The sequence below is a fragment of the Coenobita brevimanus genome, chromosome 18, assembly GCF_032717465.1.
Source record: "Coenobita brevimanus isolate Jiangsu-jjx chromosome 18, ASM3271746v2, whole genome shotgun sequence".
In the NCBI taxonomy this organism is placed as follows: domain Eukaryota; kingdom Metazoa; phylum Arthropoda; class Malacostraca; order Decapoda; family Coenobitidae; genus Coenobita; species Coenobita brevimanus.
In genome coordinates, this window is record NC_136971.1 from 12,476,919 (window position 1) to 12,492,911 (window position 15,993).

Genomic DNA, 15,993 nt, shown 5'->3' on the forward strand with positions numbered 1-15,993 from the left:
GTGAAAACTAAACTAACAAGAAGGAAATGAAAAACGTGAAAGCTAAACGGTGAGGAAAATGAAAAACGTGAAAACTAAATAACAAGAGGGAAATGAAAAACGTGCAATCTGAATAATGATTAAAATGAAAAACGTGAAAACTAAACAGTGAGGAAAATAAAAAACGTGAAAACTAAATAATGAGGAGAATGAAAAACGTGAAAACTAAATAACAAGAGGGAAATTAAAAACGTGAAAACTGAATAATGAGGAGGATGAAAAACGTGAAAACTAAACAATGAGGATAATGAAAAACGTGAAAACTGAACTCAGCGCCATCCTCCTCCCCCTCCTCTCGTTTGACCTTAACTTTCAACATTTATCTCCCAAATTTAGTCACTTGTTCTTCTGATGGTCCTAATACAGTATTCCAGATTTCTTCCATTTCCAGTCAGTAGTTTTTCTTGCTTTGGCTGACATCCATCCATCCATTCATCCATCCATCCGTCCATCCATCCATCCATCCATCCTTCCTTCCTTCCTTCCTTCCATCCTTCCTTCCTTCCTTCCTTCCTTCCTTCCTTCTTTCCTTCCTTCCTTCCTTCCCTCCTCTCTTTCTTTATTTCTTCCTGCCTTCCTTCCTTCCTTCCTTCCATCCATCCATCCATCCATCCATCCATCCATCCATCCATCCACCCTTCCATCCATCCATCCATCCTTCCAGTTATCCATCCATCCATCCACCCTTCCATCCTTACATACATACATACATAGACATACAGACAGACAGGCAAAGAAACGGAACTAAAAAACATAACTTGCATGGAGGAAGTAATAAAAGAGACGAAAAATGGAGTAACGATGGAGGAAATTACGAGTGGAGGAAAACGTAGGCTTGTGGGAGAGAGAGAAAAATGATAAGAGAGAAGTTTAATATGAGATCGGAAAGGGAAAAACATTTGGGAACGAAGACGGCGAAATTGATAAGGAGAGAGAGAGAGAGAGAGAGAGGGAGAGAGAGACTCCATTTATTGACGAAGCGGTGGGCAGTTCAGCGTTTTAGAAGATTGAAAACATCATCTTGTTCAGCACATCTCTTCCGGCAAGGCATTATTGGACTCGGTAATTCTCCTCCATGTTAAAGAGGCAGGAGAGATGGAGAGAAAGTATGAGGGACGGGGAGATAAAAGGAAGAGAGGAGAGAAACGAAGAGGAAAAGAGAGAAAGGAAGAGGGAAGGAGATAAGGGAGGAGTGAAGAAGATAAAGGAGGATGGAAGGAGAGAAATGCGGAGGAGGAAAGGAGGGAATGGAGGGAAAGGAGGAGGAAGGAAGGGGATAAGGGAGGAGGGAAGGAGAGAAAGAACGAGGGAAGGAGATATGGGAGGAGGGAAGGAGAGAAAGAAGGGAAGGAAAGAGAAGTAAAAATGAAATGAGAAGAGAAGGGAAGACGTAGGAAGAGAAATGAGGAGACAGGAATTAAAACTGCGAGGGGTGGATGGAAGGGTGGAGGGAGGGAGCGAGGGAGAGAGAGTAGGAAGAAAAAAGTTTGATTGACCGAGAGAAACGGGAAGCAAAAGAGAGAATGAAGAGGCAAGAAGAGAAATACGGAGATGAGTGAAAAGAGGAAGGCTGGCAAGGAGGAGGGGGAAGAGAAGGAGAGAAGGATAAAAGGTAGAGGCAAGAGAGAGAGGCAAAATGGACAACAGGGAGAATAGTGATAAAGAACAAAAGACAAGAGGATAAAAAAAATCAAGGGTAAGAGGAATTATGCTCACAAGTTGGAATGGAGAGAAAGACGGAAGGATGGACATAAAGACGGAGGTAATAAGAGAGGTAAATGAACAGAACAGATAGAAGAACAAAGTGAACAGACTACTGGAAAATAAGAAAGAATAATAGTCGGAAGTGTCGTCATGTTGGCGGAAAAAAGATAATGAAAAAGGAGAAAGGAGAGTTTGTAGGAGAAAATTGAGATGAGAGAGAGAGAGAGAGAGAGAGAGAGAGAGAGAGAGAGAAGGACGAACAGGAAAGAGAGGCGAAAACAGGAGGTAATCAGGAACAAATGGGAAAGAGAAGACCGGAAGACAAAAGAAACATTTGAAGGTGGCAGAATGAAGAAAGAATGATGAAAATGATGAAAGGAAAGCAAGAGAGTTGAGTCAAGAAATGCTGTCGTAATAATGAATGTACCGGGAAAAGAAAAACGAGGTATTGGTAAAAAGTCTGAAATGGAAACTGCAGAAAAATAAAGGTGGAATCAAGGAAAACAGATGAAAGGAATACGTAGATGGAATTGATGGAAGAGACCCAGAGAACGAGACTGTGGATTTGGTTGCTCAAGGTTGGTGAGATGGAATGGCTGAAGGAAGAGATTGGAAAATTGGAGAGAGAGAGAGAGAGAGAGAGAGAGAGAGAGAGAGAGAGAGAGAGAGAGAGAGAGAGAGAGAGCTAAGACAAGGATTAAAGAACAAAGAAAAGATTCCCGGAAAAGTGAAGAAAGATAAGCCTGGAAGTGTGAGGACGAAGGACAGCAGGTAGACGAAGATGAAAGAGGAGAGGGAGAAAGAATTGGAAGGAGGAGGTAGAAGGGAGGGAGGAAGGGACTTTAGAACGGATTAGAAGATGGAGAAAAGGAAGAGATGAAAGGAGAGAGGAAGAGAAAAGAAGAAAGAAAGGACGGGAAGAAGAGGAGAAGGAAGAGTTTGAGGGGAAGAAGAAACGACTGGAAGGTAGGATGAAAGAGGGAAGATGGAAGGAGATGAGGAAGAAAGGGTTGAAACTAAGGAAGAAAAGGGAAATGAAGGAAGGAGAAGAAGAAAGCAGTGGAAAGTAGAGGTGGAAGAGGGAAAGGAAGAGGGAGATGAAGTAGAAAGATTTTGAAAGTAGAGGGTAGAAGGGAGACTAAAACGAGTGAGAAGGAAAGATATGAAAGGTGGAAAAAGAGAGGAAGGAGAAGGGAGGAATGGAAGAGAGAATTGGAAATTAGGGAAAAGTGAAGATAGGAGGGAGGAAGGGAGGGAGGGAGAGATGAAAGGTAAGTAGGTTACATGTTAAAGGACTGGACGACGGAGAAAATGATGTAGAAAGGAAGGAATCAAAGAGAGGGGAAGAGAGGGAGACAGGAAGGTTGATAAAGTAGAGAGAGCAAGGGAGAGGGAAAAAGTGAAGCGTGAGAGTAATGAAGGGAGTTGGGGAGGAGACAGGAGGGAGGAAGGAGAAGGGAAAGGGATATGGTTAGGACGAGAGGGCGGCAGGAGGAAAAGGAAGAATGGAGCTGGAGAAAGAGGGAGACAAGAAGGGAGGAGTAAAGGGAAGGACGGAAGAGAAAAGGAGAGTAGAAGGAAAGTTACTGAGAGAGAAGGTAGGTGGTAGGGAGGGAAATAGAAGGAGGAGTAGAGTGGACGAGAAGGGAGGGAGGAGGGAGAAAGGGTAGGAATTGGAGACATTAGAGCAGAAGGGTAGGAGGGGGGAGAGAATAGGAGGGAAACATGAAGAAAGAAGAGAAAAGGCATAACATGTAGGAGAGGGGACGGATGGATGAAAAATCAACTTCAGTTCATTGGTATCCTATCTTTTTTTATTTAGTTCATAATTTATACATGTAGTTATTTATCAGTTTATTTTCTGTTTAGTTGCATTTATTTATATTTATTTATTTAGCTATTTCTTTGCGTTATGAAATTCAGTATAGGTAAGGCATCTCGTATCCAAGGGGTTAATTAAGGCTAACGTTAACCCCTCTAAATGGCAGGGAATCTGTAAACGGAGTATTATCTTCAGAAAATAGAAACAAAATAAAAAGGTAATCGTAGTCAAGAGGATAAAAAGAACAATAAAGATAAAATGAATGAAAGGGAAGAGAAAGATGAGGCAGAGACAGGGAAAAGACCATTGATCTTTTAAGGAGACGGAATGAAAGGAGACAAGGCGAAATTGAAAGAGCAGTAACCTCATCGGCACGAGGACGTATTTTATATATATATATATATATATATATATATATATATATATATATATATATATATATATATATATATATATATTTAAATATCAGAACAGAGGAAGGAAAAACAATTAAATTAAAAAACTAATCCATACACCAGATTACTGGTGTCCTCTGTTCATAAAGTATCTGTAACAGTTAGACTTGAACAGCTTGTAGGTTGAAGTTTTGAGGGAAACAACTCTGGGGAAGCGAGTTCCAGAGAGATGCAGTTCGGGGAATGAAAGAATTCTGATAGGCGGAGGTTCTGCATTATGGCTGAGTGACATTCCAGTCATTTGCGCTACCAGATGTCCGTGTAGCACGAGGGAAGGCATGGAGAGGTGGCACAGTGGACACAGCTTCGTCTGAGGATATCTATAAAAATATCTGTAAAATAATGCAAGGGAGGCAACATTCCTTCTTACTTGTAGGGGAGGTAGTTAATTAGTAATAGCAGGGTTATTAATATCGTCTTCGCTCGATTTATTTTCGATTAATTCCTGGTTTGGGGAGACCTCATGCAGTGAAGGGAATGGAAACAACCGCCATTAAACTCTTCACAACGAGAGATCCATCCTGAGGTAAATAGGAAGGTCTGACGATGGTAAAATGTATAAAATCTTGATCATAAGGGAAAAATTATCAGAAGAATAAAAAGGGTATTGAAATTAGGGAACTAGGCAGCAATTTAAGGTCTCATCCCCTTCCACGCGAGGACGTCACTTTCAAGGTGAATAAAAGCGACTGGAAATAGGAGGAATAAGATAAAGTAAATAGAAAAAAAAAACCGTCTGGACTGAAGGGGTTAATGCCTGCTAAGCGTTAAGGAAGTTTCTCCCTTACCACCTCGTGCTTAAAGGCCAAAGTCGAGAAGGGGGTCTAGGTCGAAGCCTGCTAATTATAGGCACTCGTGGAGATAATAATAGACATTCACCCTCGTTGTCATATTTGTTATGACTGTTAGGGGCGTCCACCATCCACTCACTTGATTTATATGTTCGTTATGATTGTTAGGGACGCTCATCATCCACTCGATTTATGAATTTGATATAATTGTTAGGGGCGCCCACCATCCACTCGCTTGATTTATGTATTTATAATGATTGTTAGGGGGCGTCAACCATCCACTCACTTGATTTATGTGCTACCGTCAGATGATTCCACACTGTGACAAGATAAATAGTTTCTCGTAACCCAGGTAACCATTTGCTGTTTTGGGAGGTACCTTATAGCGAAATGGACGCCAGGTAGGTAAGTGGACTAAGGCGCTCACGGGTTAAGGTGGACCTATAAGAGTTTACATCCAAGCATAACACCACTTAGAGACGATTGACTGGTATTAACTATAAAATTTAAGTTGCTTGTTCCCCAACGCTCTTAAAGCGGATATAAAGAATGGGTGAGAGATAAACAAATAGATATATAGTTATGACTGTAATTCTTATATTCACTGGGTATATATTTTTTGGTATTTTCTGTGAGTAATTATGTCTCTTTTTTATGATCATAGGCAAATGTGGTTGGTTTGTATGCTTTTTGTTCAGGTTATAATTAGACCCTTAATGAGAAACGAGGTCACATTCTCATAATCACAGGCTCTTGTAATAATGAAAAGCAACCCTACATGCGAAGTCCTAATGGCACACTTACCGAGGATTACGAGGAGGATGTGAATAATTCCCCTTGATTATACCCCTTATTATCCCCACACAAACGGGTATTGGATAATTGTAGTGGGGGTAATGGTGTGGCTAATTATATCCCTCCTTATAATAGCTCAATTGTTCTTTCCTGTATGGTCAGTTATTCTCGCAATGCCCTTTGTGTTGTTCGGTTATTTGTTGATCTGGGGGGTGATGTTTGAGGTTAATGAAGGGTTTGGAAGCTATCTCCATTAGCTAGTGGATAATGAGAGAGAGAGAGAGAGAGAGAGAGAGAGAGAGAGAGAGAGAGAGAGAGAGAGAGAGAGAGTGCAGGAATAAAAAACACGAGTTACCTGGGCACGTCTAAATGAAATGGTTAATCCTTTGAGTGGCGAGGACAGGCACTGCTAGATATCGCGTGGCGGCATCCAGAATACAACAGTGAAATGTGGCGGCGTCAGTGAAGAGGTTAAAGGTCAGTGCAAAGTTCAGTGTAAGGGCATGAGTATCCTTAACTCCTTCATTACTATAACTCATTTTAATCTTATTCTAGCCATCGCCAAGGAATTTATTCAACGATTTTTATTAGAACTTTATCATGGAAGGAATTTATGAAGGCTGTATCAAACCCCTCGATTTCGGAAAACTTCTCCTATAGGCCGTTGTTGTTGTTGTTGTTGTTGTGCTGGTGGTGGTGGTGGTGGTCCCTGGCTCATCTAAAACGTGAACCCAGTGGACTAAAGGCTGACGTTGTCCTTCTGCTGTCCACCTTTTCTTTGCGGGGGATAGGGAAATAGTTTAGGAACGTTTGCATGAGCAGGCAGAGGAGCCGCCTGGTTATATCGGTGCCATCACATGAAGGCGTCCCTTTTCAACAACACCTTTAAGATGAATAAGATACAAAAAGACGTCACCGGATTCAGAGGGTCAAGTCCTTCACTACGATGACATATTAATTTTATTCTTTCTACCTCTGAACGATATTCTTACTCGGGAAAGACCTCACTAATTACAAGGATTAAGAACAGCTTTGAATTCGTTAACATATTTTTCATTTTATTCTTGCCGACTTTCTTCAACGTTGTAATGATCTCTCGTGCTGAAGGGGTATTGGTGAGTTCATTTAACCACTACAGTACAAAAAAAAATAATGCAGAACTTAAAGAATATCGCCTGGTAGTTAGTTCGTGGAATGATCTATAAAATACGTCATTGAACTGAAGGGGTTAACTTCTGGACGACGATATTTCTCTCTCTCTCTCTCTCTCTCTCTCTCTCTCTCTCTCTCTCTCTCTCTCTCTCTCTCTCTCTCTCTCTCTCTCACACACATTGTAACTTCCGTAGATGATGATTATACCTCAGAAGAAGGGCCTCTCGCAGGGAAGGAAATGATCAGTAACTATATGCACCCTCTTCGTCGCATTTCTCCACGGCAGCCTAGTATTTTCGAAAGACTTATCATCTCCATGTCTTAACAGTGTCATAGTTATTACAGTACACTTAACTCTTCCGAACAACAACATACTCCTTGCAACTCATCACACCCCCTTCATTAAAACTCATTACACCCTTCCCTTCAGAGAACTTGCTGTCATCATCATACATGTCTTCTGACAATTCCCCACATCAACAACATACTCAGCACAATCATAGCATTTCCTCACATCATCATACTCACCACTTGTCTTCATAACGCTTCCCGACATGAACATAGCACAGTCATAGCATTTCCTGACCATTCACATCAGCATAGTCATCACTCATCAATATTCTCACGACTGACATCAATATACTCACCACTCACATCAACATATTCACCATATGTCTCCATAACACGTGCTCACTTCACCACATTCGTCGCGCAGCTAAGCACCTGTCCTTCATTACACCATGACACCTGCTGAGAATAGGCTTATCACAACAGAACTGTAACAGAGGTAGAGGACGGAGGATAGTCATAAGGATCGTCCTACAAGTCTCATCCACCACCCAATATGTCTCAGGCCCTTCGCTTGAGTGTCCGAGGGAGGGGGCGAGAGGGTAGGAGGGGTGGAAGTAGAGATACAGGTAGGGAAAAGGAGGGATTTAAGCGATCAGTATCAAAGGAGAGATGGGAGATATAGATAGATAGATAGATAGATAGATATAGAAGAGAGAGAGAGAGAGGGGGAGGGGGCGAAGGAGAGACTGAGACCGAGAGGGCAATCAGAGAATGAAGGTGGAAATAAAAAAGTTGTTGAAAGCAAGGATCAAATTTATGATGGAAGGCTGAATGAAGGAAATGAAAAGGAAGTTATGAAGGAGGGAGAAAGGAGGGAAGGATGAGACGGAATAAGAAAAGGAAAGAGGAGTAAAGTAAACAGGTATAATATGGAAGAGGCAATGACGAGAACAAAATAAAGGAAGAATGAAAGGAGGTTAAGTATTAAGTCACAGATATGATAAAGGGGAATAGGGAAGGAGTGAAGGAAAAGCTATAGAAAGGAGAGACAGAGAGAACAGTAGAAAAAGAAGGGAGAGAAGAAGCTCAGGAAGGAGGTGGATAGGAGGAGATAGGAATGAGGAGAGAGAGAAAGCAAAATAAACAGTAAAATATTAAAATAGAAAGATAAGAAAGAATGGACGGATTAAAAACTGAGAGAACGGAGAGACGGAAAGAAGCGAAGGGAGAGAAGGAGGAGAGTAGGAGAATACATGCACGAAGGATGGGAGGGAGAGGTGAAGGGAGTGAGAGAGAGGAAAGGCAGGATGAGAGAGAAAGAGGGAAGGAGAGAGGATGAGAGAGGGAAAAGTACGTCAGATTACATGAAGCTAAAATTGAGTGTCAGCCTCTTCCTCTCCCTCCATCACCTCCCCACCCTCCATTCAGTTTCTCTTCTCCCCCTCCTCCTTGCTTTTCCTATAACCTCTCTTCTTTCCCTCCGTTCCCTTCCCCTCCGTTCCCTTCCCCTCCCCTCCCCTCCCCTCCCCTCCCCTCCCCTCCCCTCCCCAACCGCCCACATCTCATCCCCTACCTTCCTCTCTTTTACCAAATCAACTTCTTCCCCTTCAACGCCTTCCCTTCCTTCATATCTCTTTCCCCTCCCCTCCCCTTCCAATCCTTCCCCTTCCCCTCCCAATCCTTCCCTTACCCCTCCAACCCTCCTTCCTCTCCCTCCTCCGCCTCCCTGTCAGCCTCCATCACACAGAACAAGGACCATCAAAAAGGAAAATTACATTGGAGTCGAATTCAATAAGATGTTCTCTAAGTAGGGGATATTGCCTTCCATGGTAGCGAGTGGCGCGGGACAGGACAGGGAAATGAAGTGGAGGCAGGGAGGAGAGGAGAGGAGAGGAGAGGAGGGGAGAGGAAAGGAGAGGAGAGGAGAGAAGAGAAGAGGAGGGGAGAGGAGAGGAGAGGAGATAGGAGAATGAGGAGAGGGGGAAGTGTGTAGGAGAGAGAGAGAGAGAGAGAGGAGAATGGGAATGAAGGGATGTATGTAGGAGAGGAGAAGAAAGAAAGATTGGAAGGGAGAAGAAGAGGGGGAAAATGAAATGAGGCAAGGAGAAGTAGAGAGGAGAGGAGAGAGGAGGAGAAGCGTCTGTAGGAGGCAAGGAGAAAGATAGAAAGGGGAGAGAGGAAGGATAGAGGAATGAAATGGGTGGAATAAAGGAAAAGGGGAGGATGAATGAAGAAGGGAAAAAGAGGCGAGAAACCGGGAATGAAATGTAGGCAAGGAGGAGTAAATGAGTGAAAGGGAGGAGAGAGAAGGAAGACCAGAGGAAAGAGGAAAGAAGGAGAAGTGAGGTGGAGGCAAAGAACATGAAGAGGCGAGAAGAAAAGGAAATGAAAGCAGGAGGGAAGGAGAGTGGACAGGGAAAGGAATTGGTACTTAAGGAATTGGGAGGGAGGGGAAGAAACTGAAGAGATGTGGGTGGAAAGGGGAGCTGGAAGGAACGAAGAATAGAAGGAAAGACCCGACAGAATGAACGATGCTGGGAAGGGGACATGGAAATGTGAATGGATGGAAGGAAGAAGGGAGGAGGAAGGAAAAGAAGAGTAGCGGTGAGAAAGATATAAGAGAATGAAAGATAAGGGAATGAAAGGGAAATGAAGTGGATGGAAGGAAGAGTGTGTGGAGAGAGGGAAAGACGTTCTGACGACAGGAAATTATTATAGTGATGAGAAGAGATGAAGGGAGGGGCAACACTGGATGAATAGTGAGATAGGAAGCATTCATCTGGATAGTATGGGCGAGAAGGATCCGAGAGGGAAGGATGTGGATAGGCAGTGATTGGAGAAATGAGTGAAGGTGAAAAGAGGGATATGAATGGATAAGAAGTAAAAGCAGGAAGAAATTGTCTGGGATAGTAAGAGGAAAACGATTACATTCTACTTAAAGTGGGGAAAAAAAGGGAGGGGGGGATTGGCGAGATGAGAGGTGAAAAAGAGAGGGACGGGACTAGATGAGTGATGAGTATTGAAGAAGTGGTCTGGAATAGGAAGAGGGAGAATATGTCATGTTGCGAAAGGGAAAGATGTGATTTGCGATATTCAGAGGAAAGGAGATGAGAGGGAAATACTGGGACTGGGAGGTAAGAAAGGAAGATAAAGAGAGGGAAGGAATGGTCTGGGACACGAAGAGGAAAAGAGGTAAATTATGGCGAGAGGGAAAGACGCACTTTTGGATAATTAAAGGAAAAAGTGGGGGGAGAGACTGGAGAGATGAGATGAAGAAGGGAGAGAAAGATCGATATGAGATAGCAAGATGATGAGATATGTAGAGAGAAAATGGCTTAGTTTGAGATGATGATAAGAAACGATGATGAGAGAGAAATATTAAAGAACTATGAAAAGAGAAAGGTGGATCAAGGAGCAGAGTCAGTAGGTTAAGAAACAGAGAAAGGAAGGATGTAAAGAAGGAAAAAATATGAGGAAGTGGGGTGGTGAGAGGGGTGGATGGAGAGGGCAGAGAGAGAGGATAATGAGGGTGCCAGTGATGAAGTGGGGAATGAGAGAGAGGGAGAAGTAATGAATTAATGAATATCAAGAGCAGCTAGGAAGAGGGGGAAGGAGATGAGATGAAAAGGAATATAAGAAACGATAATGGAAGAGAGAAAGGCATGAGAAAAACGTAGATATATTTGACCGAAAGATGCATCAGGAGATAAATTGATATCTAAACAGACCGCTGGAGTGCCACTTGGATGGATGGATTGGGTGAAGAAATGGATGGGTAGATCAAGTGACAAAGATCCCTAGTCACATCTGTTAACACTGATAGAAGAAAAGAGCGGAAAAGATAAGCAAATATGGTAGGCAGGTGAAATAAAGGTCAGTAGAAAGACTTGCAGAAAATAAAGATAAGAGTACTTTTATATAATACCATTGCCAGAAATCCATAATGTTCATCCCTTTATTCTGATGACGCAGATTTTGCTACTAACTCCAGGCGATCTTATTCAGCTCAGGAGAGATTTTTCGAGTTGTAGGCGTTAGATATTAGTATTAGTGTTGTTGCTGCTACTCTAGTTATTGTTGTCGTTGCTGTGAAAGTAATTTGCATCCATAATTTGACATATTGCCGCGTTAATGTCATGCTGGGGGGGTGGGAGAGCAGACTAGCGTTATTTCCACTGTAATTAATATGCAGAAACCAGGTGCAACACCGTGTTACCTCAGCGTGCGCAGCCGTGCGTTATATTTAGCCCAAGGTCAGTGACTTTCATCAGGTTGTCATGGCAACGTTTGTCATTCGATATACACCAATCGCGTCCCGGGTTAAGGAGGGGAAAAATGACATGTTGAACGAGTGGGCATCAGTGACAGAAAAGTGCAATAGCCTGATATGTAGACCCGATAAAGAAATTGAATAAATAAAAATGGTATTTGATCTAATGGGTTCCGTCTCTATCAAAGATCAGATTAGGTTAGGTTAGGCCAGTTTAGGGTAAGTTAGATTGTATTAGTTTTGGCGAGAATAGAAAAATGATAGTTTGAACGAGTGGTGGAAAAGTGAAAATACCGGAAAGCGGACCTGATAAACAAGAAGAAAAATAATGTATTTGATATATTGTCAGTGTCAAAGGTAAGATTAAGTTACGTAAGGTTAGTTTTAGTTAGTTCGGGTAAGGAAAAAAAAATAACAGGACGAACACGTGGCATCAGTGGCGGAAAAGTTCAATAGCTAGAAATGTGGACCTGAATAATAATAATAATAATAATAAAAAGAATGTACTTGATCTATTGTGCTGGATCCGTGTCAAAGGTAGGATGCGCGTGTGGCAGAGTGGGAAAAAGGTCATAAAGTGTATGTAATGAAATCGTGGGCTTTCAGTCATTATCGTTTTATTGGTAATGCTTTTGTTGATGGAGAGATTTGTTGTTATTTTATTAGACAGGTATTTATGTACTGATAATAATAATAATGATGATAGTAATAATAATAATAATAATAATAATAGTAGTAGTAGTAGTAGTAGTAGTAGTAGTTGTTGTTGTTGTCGTCGTCGTCGTCTATTATTATCGTTCACTAAGAGAGCTCACAAGCCAAACTGTGTGTGTGTGTGTGTGTGTGTGTGAGAGAGAGAGAGAGAGAGAGAGAGAGAGAGAGAGAGAGAGAGAGAGAATAATCACCGGTGAAGGGTGGTAATCGGGTGAGGTAACTAGATGAGGTAATGAGATGCTGTAATAAGGTGAGGGAGGTCATGAGGTGAAGGATTGAGGTGATGTAATGAGGTGAGGTGAGGAAATGAAGGACGGTAATGAGATGCGGTAAAGTGGTGAGGTAATAGGGTGAGTTACTGAGGTGCGGTAATACAGTAAGTGCAGTATTGAGATGCGGTATTGAAGTGAGGTACTGAGGTGCGGTAATGAGGTGAGGTAATGAGGTATAGCTAAGCGCTGCCTGATCGCGTTCTCACCTCCGTAATTACCCCAATATATCCAGTGGTTCTTATTTTTGCCCAGACAGCTTGATTATTCTTACCTTTTTTAAGAAGTATCCTTTGCTTTAATTTCATCAATCCTATTTATTGATACGGTTTTCACTGTTGCTGATACTGTTTCCTGTCTAGTTTATTAATTTTGTGACTTTTCGAATTGGATGAATTGGATACTCCCTTCGTTAATCCCATGATTACATGAGTTCCTTCCAGTAAAAAAAAAAAAAAAAAATGGAGGCAGCAAAAAGACAACAAATACGGTGTGCTCTCATGATGACGAAATACGGTGTGATTTCGTGGTGACGATTAAGTAGTATATTATTTGCTTTCATTTTCTCGTACCTCCAGAGTCATATTATCTTTTTTATTCCTGTAGGGGGACGATGATGTTTATTTACCTATTTATTTATTTTTTTTTATTTACTATAACATACTGATTAGGAAGCCCTCTTGTAGTGAAAGTGTCAATGAAAACCATATCTAACCCTTCCATTTCGAAATCTGTATCTTGGTGTTTAAAAAGAAAAATCGTGTGGAGATAGATTTGATGCAATAAAATATAAAACATATTCTCAGGTTGAAGAGGTTAATGATAGTTCTCTTGAAATAAATCAGGGTGGGTTTGGAAGACTCTTTGTCGTGTGGGTTATGGGAAATTTGAATCTCTGTATTAATTTTGCGTGAATGACGATTTCTCATCAACACCCTCAAGTCGAAGTTGTCATCTTAATCTAGCAACCTCCGGGAAGGCTTTCGACTGGAATGGTTATATAGTATAGCCTTCACAAACCTTTCTGCGACTAAACTTTAATTTACCTTAACTTTGCCAAAAATTGCCATCTCCCCGTCTTGAATGCTCAGCTGTAATAATGGATTAACACTGGAATGTGGTGCCAATCACGAAGTGCTGTAGAAAGGATGGAAAGCTGTAACATTATCATAGTCTGCCACTGGATTAAGTATAATATGTAAAATGATTAAAATCTGGGCCAAGATTAGGTGAAAGATGTATAGTGCTTAATATGATCGTCTGGTATCAGCAAGAATAAAATAATAATACCCTCCTGGTGAAATGTGTCATTTGCTGATAACACTTTCAGAGCATGCCTGTGAACTACGAGATGGTCAGTTGGAAGGAAGAAAAGGCTAGCAGAGTAAGTTCTCCCACCTTACCCTGGTGGAGATTTCAGTTATTTTGAAGCAGTTTCCCTGAGATTAATGGCAGAATAAGAAAGTGCTTTGGCTCTGTGTCTCTTCGGTTACTCGCATCGTATTCAAGTTTTAATCTCTTGCTTCACCTTAGCATTCGAGGAGAGAGAACAGTTTAGGCCAAGTTAAAGTAGGCTGAGTATAGTTGAAATTGTCGAAGTATCCTTTTTCTCTGTCGTTGGTACACTTAGATGTTTTTTCTAGTTTACATCAGGTGATTTTCTTCAGGTGAGAACAGCCCTAATAGTTAGAGGCTTATAAATGATTTCGTGTAACCCTATCGCTGTTATGGATATACTTAAGATACACGTTGGCTAACACACACACACACACACACACACACACACACACACACACACACACACACACACACACACACACACACACACACACACCAACGAATACTTTCACAATCCCTCTCTCCACATCATTCATACACACACACACACACACACACACACACACACACCAACGAATACTTTCACAATCCCTCTCTCCACATCATTCTCAAACACACACACACACACACACACACACACACACACACACACACACACACACACACACACACACACACACCAACGAATACTTTCACAATCTCTCTCTCCACATCATTCATACACACACACACACACACACACACACACACACACACACACACACACACACACACACACACACACACACACACACACATACACCAACGAATACTTTCACAATCCCTCTCTCCACATCATTCATACACACACACACACACACACACACACACACACACACACACACACACACACACACACACACACACACACACACACCAACGAATACTTTCACAATCCCTCTCTCCACATCACACACACACACACACACACACACACACACACACACACACACACACACACACACACACACACACACACACACACACACACACACACACACACACACACCAACGAATACTTTCACAATCCCTCTCTCCACATCATTCATACACACACACACACACACACACACACACACACACACACACACACACACACACACACACACCAACGAATACTTTCACAATCCCTCTCTCCACATCATTCATACACTATTCACGCAACTAAAGAAGCCTACCCACAAGTTTCACGTGATATTTGTATGTCGAGGTAGGGCAATGGTTTTCCTGATAGTTGAGTGTAAGGCCACTGATTCACCTAATATTCAGGAGTCAGGGTCTTGTTGCCCCTAAAATTCAAGTGGTAACGATTCACTTATAATGCCAAGACTCGATTCACCCAGTGTACAAGTGCTGGTGCCATGATTCACCCAGTATATTAGTACCGGTGCCATGGGTCACCCAGTATTGAAGTGCCAGGAACATGATTCACCTAAGAGCCATAATTCGCCCAAAATTCCATTCCCAGGACCATTATTTACCCAGTATTCAAGTGCCAGGGTTAAGATTCACTCAGTATTCAACTGTCATGGCCATGATGCACTCAGTATTCAACTGCGAGGGCTATGATTCACACTGTATTCAACTGCCAGGGCCATGATTTACACAATAGTCAAGTGCCAGGGCCATGATTCACCCAATATTCAAGTTCCAAGATCTCGATTCACCCAACATTCAAGTGCCAAAGTCGAGATTTAGTGTTCAAGTGTCAGAGCCATGAATCACCTGGTATTCAAGTTCCAGGTCCATGATTCACCCAATATTCAAGTGCCAAGTCCATGATTCAACCAATGTTCAAGTGCCAGGGCCATGATTCTCCAAATATTCAAGTGCCAGGGCCATGATTCAGCCTGTATTCAAGTGCCAGGGCCATGATTCAGCATGTATACAAGTGCCAAGGCCATGATTCAGCTTGTATTCAAGTGCCAGGGCCATGATTCAGCCTGTATTCAAGTGCCAGGGTCATGATTCAGCCTGTATTCAAGTGTCAGGGCCATGATTCACGCCCGTCCCTGTCCTGCCAGTCCATTGCTGGTGGATTAAAATTTTAGATTATGTTTTTAATTAGTTTCCTCGGTTGTGGGATTGTGGGGGTTTTGTGTGTCAAGTTGAATGGTGAGAGAGAGAGAGAGAGAGAGAGAGAGACAGACAGACAGACAGACAGACAGACAGACAGAGAGACAGACAGACAGACAGAGTATAAATTATTACCGTACGTGAGAAAGCATAAATAATGGGAGGCAGTAGAGCTATATGATAAATGTGTATAACCTTTTCATGGATTTGTTTGTGCGGTTTTGCCTATATGCATGTA